A 13,021-nucleotide genomic window follows, 5' to 3' on the forward strand; every position below is an offset into this window, starting at 1 on the left:
TCAGTCCTACTTGTCAGACTAATGAGTTAATGTCAAGCCAATGTCAATGTCTCTAGCCACCGCTCAGCCACAAGCAGCGACCCAGTAGGACTTGACAGACGCCTACCATTGGATCCCACCCACCATTGGATCCCAGCACCACAACCAGAAAAACTCACGGTAAATAACACTTAACCAATTCAAATTAATACACAGACTCACACAGGAGAGAAATCAATTAGCTGTGGTGACTGTGGAAAAAGTTTAATCAGAAGGGACACCTGAACTTGAACATATGGATTCACACAGGAGAGATACTCTTTAGCTGTGGTGACTGTGGGAAAAGCTTTAGTCAGAAAGCTTATCTGCTGAAGCATATGAATAAAGTCCACAAAGAAAGAAAACAGAATGAAAACTGAAAGAACAAAGAAAATTAGGACAAAAAGGTCTTCTGTCAGAAGATGGGACTAAAAAGGCAGGATGTAGATTTTGATTTAATTTGATTTATTAGGATCGCCATTAGCTGACGCCAACAGCGACAGCTAATCTTACTGGGGTCCGAAACAAAACAAAAAAGACATTACAGACAAAAGACTACAATTTACATAACACGTAGAATGTGTGTGCATCTATCAGTTACACATGTCGTGGCCAAATGTTTTGAGAATGACACAAATATTAATTTCCACAAAGTTTGTTGCTTCAGTGTCTTTAGATATTTTTGTCAGATGTTACTATGGAATACTGAAGTATAATTACAAGCATTCCATTCTTGTATAATCAATGCTTGGAGTTTGTCAGAATTTGTGGGTTTTTGTTTGTCCACTTTCCTCTTGAGGATTGACCACAAGTTCTCAATGGGATTAAGGTCTGGGGAGTTTCCTGGCCATGGACCCAAAATATCGATGTTTTGTTCCCCGAGCCACTTAGTTATCACTTTTGCCTTATTCTTAGGCAAAATTGTGAGTGAGCCCACTCCCTTGGCTGAGAAGCAACCCCACACATGAATGGTCTCAGGATGCTTTACTGTTGGCATGACACAGGACTGATGGTAGCGCTCACCTTGTCTTCTCCGGACAAGCTTTTTTCCGGATGCCCCAAACAATCGGAAAGGGGATTCATCAGAGAAAATGACTTTACCCCAGTCCTCAGCAGTCCGATCCCTGTACCTTTTGCAGAATATCAGTCTGTCCCTGATGTTTTTCCTGGGGAGAAGTGGCTTCTTTGCTGCCCTTCTTGACACCAGGCCATCTTCCAAAATTCTTCACCTCACTGTGCGTGCAGATGCACTCACACCTGCCTGCTGCCATTCCTGAGCAAGCTCTGTACTGGTGGTGCCCCGATCCCGCAGCTGAATCAACTTTAGGAGACGGTCCTGGTGCTTGCTGGACTTTCTTGGGCACCCTGATCCAATAAATGGTTGATTTACGTGCATTCTTACTGGCAGCAATATCCTTGCTTGTGAAGCCCTTTTTGTGCAAAGCAATGACAACGGCACGTGTTTCCTTGCAGGTAACCATAATTGACAGAGAAAGAACAATGATTCCAAGCACCACCCTCATTTTGAAGATTACAGTCTGTTTTTTGAACTCAATCAGCATGACAGAGTGATCTCCAGCCTTGTCCTCGTCAACACTCACACCTGTGTTAATGAGAGAATCACTGACATAATGTCAGCTGGTCCTTTTGTGGCAGGGCTGAAATGCAGTGGAAATGTTTTTGGGGGATTCAGTTCATTTGCACCTTCTGGAGTATATGCAAATTGCCATCATACGAACTGAGGCAGCAGACTTTGTGAAAATGTATATTTGTGTCATTCTCAAAACTTTTGGCCACGACTGTAAATACACACAACAAGTAGGTCACATGTCAGTACATACACACAAGAAGTAGGTCACATGGGGGAGAGGTGTTGTGCCGTGAGGTGTTGCTTTATTTGTTTTTTGAAACCAGGTTCACTTGCGCTATATAAGGTGGAAGGGAGTTTCATGCACTAATGGCTCTGTATAATACTGTACGTTTCCTTGAATTTGTTCTGGACCTGGGGACTGTGAAAAGCCCCCTGGTGGCATGTCTGGTAGGGTAAATGTGTGTCAGTGCTGTGTGTAAGTTGACTATGCAAACAATTTGGAATTTCCAACACATTAATCTTTCTTATAAAAACAAGAAGTGACACAGTCAGTCTTTCCTCAACTGTTAGCCAAGAGAGACTGGCATGCAGAGTATTAATTAATATTAGCCCTCTGATTACAATGCAGAGCAAGACGTTCCGGCCCTGTTCTGGGCCATCTGCAGCTTAACTAGGTCTTCCTTTGCAGCACTTGACCATATGACTGGACAATAATCAAGATAAGATTCAACTAGAGCCTGCAGGACTTGCTTTGTGGATTGTGGTGTCAAAAAGCAGTGCATCTCGTTATTATGAACAGACCTCTCACCATCTTTACAACCATTGAATCTATATGTTTTGACCACGACAGTTGACAATCTAAGGTAACACCAAGTAATCTAGTCTCCTAAACTTGTTCAACAGCCACACCATTCATGACCAGATTCAACTGAGGTCTAGAACTTAGGGAATTATTTGTATTTTGTACCAAATACAATGTACTTAGATTTAGAGATGTTCAGGTCCAGTTTATTACTGGCCACCCATTCCAAAACTGACTGCAACTCTTTGTTAAGGGTTTCAGTGACATCATTAGCTGTGGTTGCTGATGCGTATGTGATTGAATCATTAGCATACATGGACAGACATGCTAAGACAACACTATTATAGGGAAGCAAAGCAACTCTGGACCATTCATAATGTAGATTTCAAATTCATAGATGTGTGATGGATTCACTTTTGTAAAATGTTCTATGAATAATGGTTTATTTGAATGATGATGTAATGATTAAACAGTACAGAGTATTGCGGGAATCTCACATGCCTGCTGTTTAAAGTCTGTATGTTTTCAAGTTCTTAAAAACAGGAATATCTGTTTTTTTGTTTTGGAATGTCTCTCAGGGTGATGAGAGAATGGTCTGACTGATGTTGTTATGGGTATGTTAAGCTCTTAAAAACCAATGAGGAGATGGCACGTGGGTACATGCTCCTAAAAAACAATGAGGAGATGGGAGAGGCAAGACTTGCAGCATATCAAGTGTCACAAATAGAACCAAGTTCTATTTTAGCCCCTGGCTACACAGATGCTTGTTGACGTGCTCGAACAGTGTTGGTGCAATGATTGAATAACATCTATGTGTTCATTTATTTTGCAACACTCGCGCACGCAACGCTCATATTACATGCTGACCAGACCGCACGCATGCCATTGCGCACATGTTGACTTTGTCCACCCACAATAAACGTGATCAGGACACACAGGTTTAAATATCAAAGCAAACTCTGAACCAAATATATTAATTTGGGGACAGGTCGAAAAGCATTGAACATGTATGGCAATTTAGCTAGCTAGCTTGCTGTTGCTAGCTAATTTGTGCTGGGATATAAACATTGGGTTGTTATTTTACCTGAAATGCACAAGGTCCTCTACTCCGACAATTAATCCACAGATAAAAGGGTAAAACGATTTCGTTCCTAGTAATCTCTCCTCCTTCAGAGCTTGTATAATTTATGCACCCAAGAGAGCATAGCTACATCTATGTGCTTTTGCGCAATGGACATTTAAGGTACACTCGGATGTGACGATGTAAAACGTAATTCAAGGGCTCAGGGTTTAGGGCTGAGGGCTGTCTACTTTGAGTTTGAAACGCAGCCTTAACGATTACAAGCATACCATAACATAACATGAAGCAGTCCCACTTTGCTTGAAAATATGGAGAGTGGTACTCAGTAACGTGTTGTATTGGCTTCCTTCTTTTCACTCTGTCATTTAGGTTATTCTCAGGAGGGGGGATGGAACATAAGTTTAGGAGCCACACAAGTAATTGTCAGTTCCCTGATCCACGTCTGCGTGACTGCTAGCCTATATTATGTCTGCCTCACCACTCACAGAATGGCTTTGTAAAAAATATATTGTCTTGATAAAACGTTTTGACCCGCAATATAATTGTTCTGAACGGCGAGCTGACCTGCGGGTTGAAATAAAGATTTAATTCCACCCGCCAGCGGATTTATTTGCGGGTCAACTGCGGGGGAACCGTGGATATCTGACCCAATGCAGGACTCTGTGCATCATCTTTCAGGTGACTTTTTTTTACTGTTGTGGGACATTAAATAAATGGAATTGTACATTCAGGTATGTCTAACGGCTGTATAGATAACCTTTGCTCCTCCTCTCCTTCCTTCCAGTCTCCCTGCAGCTCTCTCTCGCTGTCTCTGAAGAGGAGGTTCCCCCTGAGCAGTAGCACTGTGAGCAGGAGTGGAACCCCAGTCTGAGGCAGGAGGACCCAGAGCCCACACAGATCAAAGAGGAACAGGAGGAACTCGGGACAAATTATGAGGAAGAGTGGCTTCAAGGGCTCTTTGATACCAAAGACTCAATTTTCACTTTGTCCTGTCTGAAAAGTGAATGTGATCAGGAGGACCCACTTTGGTCCTTGACTTTTCCCCAAACCCAGACTGTGAAAAACAGAGAGAGTGACTCTAAACCAGTAGATCTTAAACCTTTTGGCTCTGTGACTCATCTAAAGGGTCTCAACAATCCCTGTGACCCTCCAGATAATCAAAACAATGTCTCCAGCCACAGCTCAGCTGTAAGCAGCGACCCAGAAGGATTTCACAACAGCCCACCATTGGATCCCAACCCACCATTGGATCCCAGCCCACCATCGCAGAAACACTGTTCCAAACCCAGCATCATGTCTAGAAAAATGCACCGCTGCCATGACTGTGGTGAAACGCTTGATTTGAAAGCTGACACACAGAGACATGTTACTCTCACCAATAAGAAACTGCAACTCCACCTGTAAACTGAATCCTGTGGAGAAATCCTGCACCTGCCCTGTTTGTTGCAAGACCTTGAATTACAAAATATATCTGTCCAAGCACATGAAGAATCACACAGGAGAGAAACTATTTAGCTGTGGTGACTGTGGGAAAAGCTTAAATCGAAGGTGGAACCTAACCATGCACAAACTGACTCACACAGGAGAGAAACCTTTTAGTTGTGGTGACTGTGGGAAAAGCTTCAATCGGAAGGGGCACCTAACCAGGCATAAACTGATTCACAAAGGTGAGAAAAGTTTTAGCTGTGATGACTGTGGGATAAGCTTCAGTCTCAAGAATAACTTAACCAGGCAAAAACTGATTCACACAGAAGATAAATCACTTCGCTGAGATGACTGTGGGAATAGCTTCAGTCTCATGAATAATCTATCCATGCATAAACTGATTCCCACAGGAGAGAACTAATTTAGCTGTGATGACTGTGGGATTATCTTCAGTCTCAAGAAGAACTTAATCAGGCATGAAAGGAACATGTACGGATTCACACAGGCGAGAAATCATTATCTGGGGTGACTGTGGGAAAAGCTTCAGTCAGCACGGAGACGTACAGAAGCATGAACGGATTCACACAGGAGAGAAATAATTTTGCTGTGGTGACTGTGGGAAGAGCTTCGATCAGAAGGGAAAACTAACCAATCATATTCGGATTCACACAGGAGAAAAAAACTTTTAGCTGTGCTGACTGTGGGAAAAGCTTCAATGTCAAGGGGAACCTAAATGCTCATAAACTGTCTCAACAACAGAAACAACATGGCTACTCAGTCTGGTGAAAGTTTCACTAAGAAGACTAATCTGCTGAAGCATGTAAAAAATCCACAAAGAAAGAAAACAAGACAAATAAAGACATTCAGGAGATGGACACATAGAGTGGACTAAGCAAAGCATTTTGAGACTCAGTGATTTTACAGCAGAGGCCTTGCAAGGAATCTTGAAGAATGTTGTGCCCTCACAGGCCCCTGAGCCTGTAGGGATGTGATTTGAATTGGACTGTGAAGAGTGGAATGGTTTCTTTGTAGTTTTTTTTGTATCGTTCACTACCCTGTAAAGTAGGTGGCAGCTATATACCTTATAGGTTGTAGTCTCCCAATAAACCCCAAAAGAAGACACTTGGAAAAGACTGAAATGACTGTTTTGATTTTGCATTCCTTCATGTTTCATTCCTAAAGAAAGACCTACTGAACTAACTAAATAAGCTACCCAACTCTCATTAGATTTGAAATGTCCAAACTACAGTTGTTGCGTGTGTTTTAAAGGTTTAACATTTTCCCGGTATTTTACAAATGTTCCATTCCGAAAATAGTGTCTGCAGGTTTTTGCTCCTCCCTAATTCGTAAGGAACTCCCCTCACCTGGTTGTCTATGTCTTAATTGAAAGGAAAACCCCAAAACCCGCAGACTCTAGGACCTCCATGGAAATAGTTTGACACCCCTGAAATAAAGCATATAACTGGGTCTGGATTTGATTAGAGCTTTGATCGGCATGAAAATTCAAGCTTGATGCTATGTACTGTACCTGAGCCTGATGAGCCATACATCAAATACATTTTATGAGCCATACATTAAAATACATTTCATGAGCCCAAATGATTGTGCCGTTAATAGGCTACCTACCGCACATTACACAAGACAGAAAAACACAAAAGCACATAGATGTAGCTATGCTCTCTTGGGTGCATAAATTATACAAGCTCCAGTAGGCTAATATTTGTGGATTGTATTACTGTACCGTATTGTATTATACTGTATAATATGGACTGGAATTACGCACCTCGTTCAAACCATGAAGCTGGGAGAGGACATGTGATGCTGGTGCAGGACATGCAGCCTACAAAGTTACAATTATTTTAAACTGAACAAAAATATAAACGCAACGTGCAACAATTTCAAAGATTTTACTGAGTTACAGTTCATAGAAGGAAATTCATTAATTAGGTCCTAATCTATGGATTTCACATGACTGGGCAGGGGCGCAGCCATGGGTGGGCCTGGGAGGACATAGGCCCATCCACTTGGCAGCCAGGCCCAGCCATCAGAATGAGTTTTTCCACACAAAAGGGCTTTATTTCAGACAGAAATTCTCCTCAGCACCCCTTCAGATGATCCCGCAGGTGGAGAAGCCGGATATGGAGGTCCTGGGCTGGCGTGTTTACACATGGTCTACGGTTGTGAGGCCGGTTGGACGTACTGCCAAATTCTCTAAAACTACGTTGGAGGCGGCTTATGGTAGAGAAATGAACATTAAATTATCTGGCAGCAGCTCTGGTGGACATTAATGCAGTCAGCATGCCAATTGCACGCTCCATCAAAACTTGAGACATCTGTGGCATTGTGTTGAGTGACAAAACTGCACATATTTGTGGCATTTTATTGTTTGCAGCACAAGATGCACCTGGGTAATGATCATGCTGATTCATCTGCTTCTTGATATGCCACACCTGTCAGGTGGATGGATTATTTTAGCAAAGGAGAAATGATCAATAACAGGGATGTAAACAAATTTGTGCAAACATTTGAGAGAAATAACCTTTTTGTGCATTTGGAAAATTTCTGGGATCTTTATATTTTTGTTCATTGTACATTTGTATAATTAGCAGGCTGACGTGTATATATACGTATTCAGACACCTTGATAGAATAGATTGAAGAGGGGAAAAAACAATTTAATACATTTAGAATAAGGCTGTAACGTAACAAAATGTGGAAAAATTCAAGGGGTCTGAATACTTTCTGAATGCAGTGTATACACATATACACAATATGTGACAAAAGTATGCGGACACCTGCTCATCGAACATCTCATTCTAAAATCATGAGCATTAATATGGTGTTGGTCCCCCCTTTGCTGCTATAACAGCCTCCACTCTTCTGGGAAGTCTTTACACTAGATGTTGGAACATTGCTGTGGGGACTTGCGTCCATTCAGCCACAAGAGGATTTATGAGGTCAGGCACTGATGTAGGGCGATTAGGCCATTGCTTTATGTCGGCGTTCCAATTCATCCCAAAGATGTTCATTGGGGTTGAGATCAGGGCTCAGTGCAGGTCTTCCACACCGATCTCGACAAACCATTTCTGTTTGGACCTCACTTTGTGCACAGGGGCAATGTCATGCTGAAATAGCAAAGGGCTTTCCCCAAACTGTTGCCACAAAGTTGGAAGCACAGACTCGCCTAGCATGTCATTGTATGCTGTAGCATGACGAGTTCCCTTCACTGTAACTAAGGGGCCAAGCCTAGCCATGAAAAACAGCCCTACACCATTATTCCTCCTCCACCAAACTTTACAGTAGGAAGCGTTCTCCTGGCATCTGCAAAACCCAGATTCGCCAGTCAGATGGTAAAGCGTGATTCATGCTCCAGAGTCCGACGGTGGCGAGCTTTACACTACTCAAGCTGACGCTTGGGACTGCGCATGGTGATCTTAGGCTTGTGTGCAGCTGCTCGGCCATGGAAACACATTTCATTAAGCTCCCGACGAAGAGTTATTGTGCTGACTTTACTTCCATAGGCTTTTTTGAACTCAGTAGTGAGTTTTACATCCGAGGACAGATTATTTTTATCTTGTGTGGCCTGGCCTACCATTTCGCGGCTGAGCTGTTGTTGCGCCTAGACATTTCCACTTCACAATAACCAGGGCAGCTCTGGCAGGGCAGACATTTGGTTAACTAACTTGTTGGAAAGGTGGCATCCTTTAACTGCCAATGTTTGTCTATGGAGATTGCATGGCTGTGTGCTCGATTTTATACACTTGTCAGCAACAGGTGTGGCTGAAATAGCCGAATCCACTAATTTGAAGGGGTGTCCACATATTTGTGTATATATAGTGTACATACAGTACCAGTCAAATGTTTGGACACACCTACTCATTCTAGAGTTTTTATTTATTTTCACTATTTTATACATTGTAGAATAATAGTGAAGACATCAAACTATGAAATAACACATATGGAATGATGTAGTAACCAAAAAAGTGTTAAACAAATCAAAATATATTTTATATTTCAGATTCTTCAAAGTAGCCACCCTTGCCTTGATGACAATCAGGTCTTCCAGTTCAAGAAGAGTTAAAAAAACATTTACCAAATAAACTAAATGAAAAAATTATAAAAAGAAACACAATAACATAACAATAACGAGGCTATATTCAGGGGGTACCGGTACCGAGTCAGTATACGGGTCAATGTGTTCCTCCAGACATGATGCTTGGCATTCAGGCCAAAGAGTTCAATCTTGTTTTCATCAGACCAGAGAATCTTGTTTCTCATGGTCTTAGAGTCCTTTAGGTGCCTTTTGGCAAACTCCAAGCGGGCTGTCATGTGCCTTTTTACAGAGGAGTGTCTTCCATCTGGTCACTCTACAATAAAGGTCTGTTTGGTGAAGTGCTGCAGAGATGGTTGTCCTACTGGAATGCTCTCCCATCTCCACAGAGGAACTCTAGAGCTCTTTCAGAGGGACTATCGGGTTCTTGGTCACCTCCCTGATCAAGGCCCTTCAGCCCCGATTGCTCAGTTTGGCCAGGCGGCCAGCTCTAGGAAGAGTCTTTGGTGGTTCCAAACTTCTTCCATTTAAGAATGATGGAGGCCACTGTGTTCTTGGGGGCCTTCAATGCGGCAGAATTTTTTTGGTACCCTTCCCCAGATCTGTGCCTCGACACAATCCTGTCTCAGATCTCTACGGACAATTCCTTCAACCCTCATGGCCTGGTTTTTGCTCTGACATGCACTGTCAAATGTGGGTCCTTATATAGACAGGTGTGTGCCTTTGCAAATCATGTCCAATCAATTTAATTGAGATGTTTCTACAACTTGATTGGAGTCCACCAGTGGTAACACTGGTAACACTGGGGGACTCCAATCAAGTTGTAGAAACATGTCAAGGATGATCATTGGAAACAGGATGCACCTGAGCTCAATTTCGAGACTCATAGCAAAGGGCCTGCATAATTACGTAAATAAGGAATTTCTGGTTTTTATTTGTAATAAATTTGCTCAAATTTCCAAAAACCTGTTTACGCTTTGTTATTATGGGGTATTGTGTGTAGACTGCTGAGGATTCTTTTGTATTTAATCCATTTTAGAATAAGGCTGTAATGTAACAAAATGTGGAAAAAGTCAAGGGGTCTGAATACTTTCCAATGGCTGCGTATATCAATATTGAACAGGTGTAGGCCGTCATTGTTAATAAGACTTTATTCTTAACTGGCTTGCCCAGTTAAATAAAGGTTAAAAAAAGGATTATCTATTTTGGATGCAATTTGAATGGAATTGATGGAAAGAGAGAAAGAAAGACTACAATAGAGTTTCTATGATGAGATGATAGGTATACATGCATTGTGAACTGCGCTCCACACAGAGATTGTCTGTCCCCACTCTGACAGTTGATGATTGATCACGCAGAGAGCAGAGTGAAGGCTGTAGAAAAGTCAGATTTAGGCATCGCATATAATTGAACAGTTCCATTTCACGTCATGGTGTTCATATATATAATTGATGATAATTGACCGGTTTCTTGCAGTTATTTATCCCCAGAAAGGGGAGTGGGTTTGGGTGGGAAATCTCAGTATCCCGGTTCCTGCTAATCAACCCTGCATTCATTGCAGTTGAACACATCTTTCACCCGAGTCAGTCATGCAAAATACGTTTTCTGTGAATTAGTATGAGAACATTTTGTTTAATCACCAATAGGCCTATATTAGATAATTTTAGGCTCACCGTTTAGTCATTTTAACTAATATGTAATAAAATAGCAAAAAATAAAAGATACATTTCAAAACTATTCTATTTGAAGTGCTGAATAGAAAGAACTGTAAACTCAGCAAAAAAAGAAACGTCCCTTTTTCAGGACCCTGTCTTTCAAAGATAATTCGTAAAAAATCAAAATAACTTCACAGATCTTCATTGTAAAGGGTTTAAACACTGTTTCCTTTACAGACGGTAGGCAATTAAGGTCATAATTATGAAAACTTAGGACACTAAAGAGGCCTTTCTACTGACTCTGAAAAACACCAAAAGAAATATGCCCAGGGTCCCTGCTCATCTGCGTGAACATGCCTTATCCATGTTGCAAGGAGGCATGAGGACTGCAGATGTGGCCAGGGCAATAAATAGCAATGTCCGTACTGTGAGACGCCTAAGACAGCGCTACAGGGAGACAGGACGGACAGCTGATCATCCTCGCAGTGGCAGACCATGTGTAACAACACCTGCACAGGATCGGTACATCCGAACATCACACCTGCGGGACAGGTACAGGATGGCAACAACAACTGCCCGAGTTACACCAGGAACGCACAATCCCTCCATCAGTGCTCAGACTATCCACAATAAGCTGAGAGAGGCTGGACTGAGGGCTTGTAGGCCTGTTGTAAGGCAGGTCCTCACCAGACATCACCGGCAACAACATCGCCTATGGGCACAAACCCACCGTCGCTGGACCAGACAGGACTGGCAAAAAGTGCTCTTCACTGACGAGTTGCGGTTTTGTCTCAACAAGGGGTGATGGTCGGATTTGCGTTTATCGCCGAAAAAATGAGCGTTACACCGAGGCTTGTACTCTGGAGCGGGATCGATTTGGAGGTGGAGAGTCCATCATGGTGTGGGGCGGTGTCACAGCATCATCGGACTAGGCTTGTTGTCATTGCAGGCAATCTCAATGCTGTGCATTACAGGGAAGACATCCTCCTCTCTCATCTGGTACCCTTCCTGCAGGCTCATCCTCCAGCATGACAATGCCAACAGCCATACAGCTCGTTCTGTGCGTGATTCCTGCAAGACAGGAATGTCAGTGTTCTGCCATGACCAGTGAAGAACCCGGATCTCAATCCCATTGAGCACGTCTGGGACCTGTTGGATCGGAGAGTGAGGGCTAGGGCCATTCCCCCCAGAAATGTCCGTGAACTTGCAGGTGCCTTGGTGGAAGAGTGGGGTAACATCTCACAGCAAGAACTGGCAAATCTGGTGCAGTCCATGAGGAGATGCACTGCAGTACTTAATGCAGCTGGTGGCCACACCAGATACTGACTGTTTCTTTTGACCACCCCTTTGTTCAGGGACACATTATTCCATATCTGTTAGTCACGTCTGTGGAACTTGTTCAGTTTGTCTCAGTTGTTGAATCTTGTTATGTTCTTACAAATATTTACACATGTTAAGTTTGCTGAAAATAAACAGTTGACAGTGAGGATGTTTATTTTTTTGCTGAGTTTAGATAGAAAACATTTTTCATACAGTATTTGACTATAACTTCACATACACATTTTTGGGGGGAAACCATTTTTTTATTTTTTTATAATTTGTATCCAATGGCAGGTTGTGAGCATTTTGAGAAATATGTCAGTCTTACAGTGTCATTATCCTTATACAGCATATGTAGGATGTGAATGATTTGGTGCAGTGAACAAGTTACTTTTTGAATTTGTTTGTTGTACTTAGTCAATTAAAAATGTGCTTAGTTTTGAAACATTAACTATTTTGATAATCTGTTTACATTTGTGCTTAGTTGTGAAAATTGTACCAAATTCAATGAAATGTTCTTATATCTTATGGAAACTGAACTGCAATTCAGTTTTATTGTAAACTGCCAAAGTGTTTCATTGTGGCACATGTATTTGTGTAAATATAACCTATCTGTCTAAAATTAATATTGCAGAATCGACTCCCCTTTTACTGCAACACAATGTACAGGCAATAATGTAAGGTGCAATATGTATGTCCCTTTTGAAAAACATACTACATTTAAGCCGATTGGCCACTCTTTAAGGGCCGCAGATTAAGCAGCAACGCTCCTCTGGTTGTAAACTCTGTGGATTTGGAAACTATAGGTGGTCCTGGGTAAAAATGAACCCCGTTTACTGCAATACAATGTACAGGCAATTAGATCCAGTCAAATACATTTTAGGACTGGTACACAAAAACATAGTTAACACAAAACGTGGTTGTCCATTTAGGCTTGAAAAAATAAACAAATAAATCACATGTACCCTTATACCCATGCAAACATGGCCAGACGTGACTTAAACCAACTCTGCCTCAATTGTAAAGCTACAGGGGATACAAATGAAAGGAATATTTGAGACCTTTCTCTATTAACCAAT

The sequence above is a fragment of the Salmo salar genome, chromosome 07 (assembly GCF_965601325.2).
Source record: "Salmo salar chromosome 07, fSalSal1, whole genome shotgun sequence".
Lineage (NCBI taxonomy): Eukaryota > Metazoa > Chordata > Actinopteri > Salmoniformes > Salmonidae > Salmo > Salmo salar.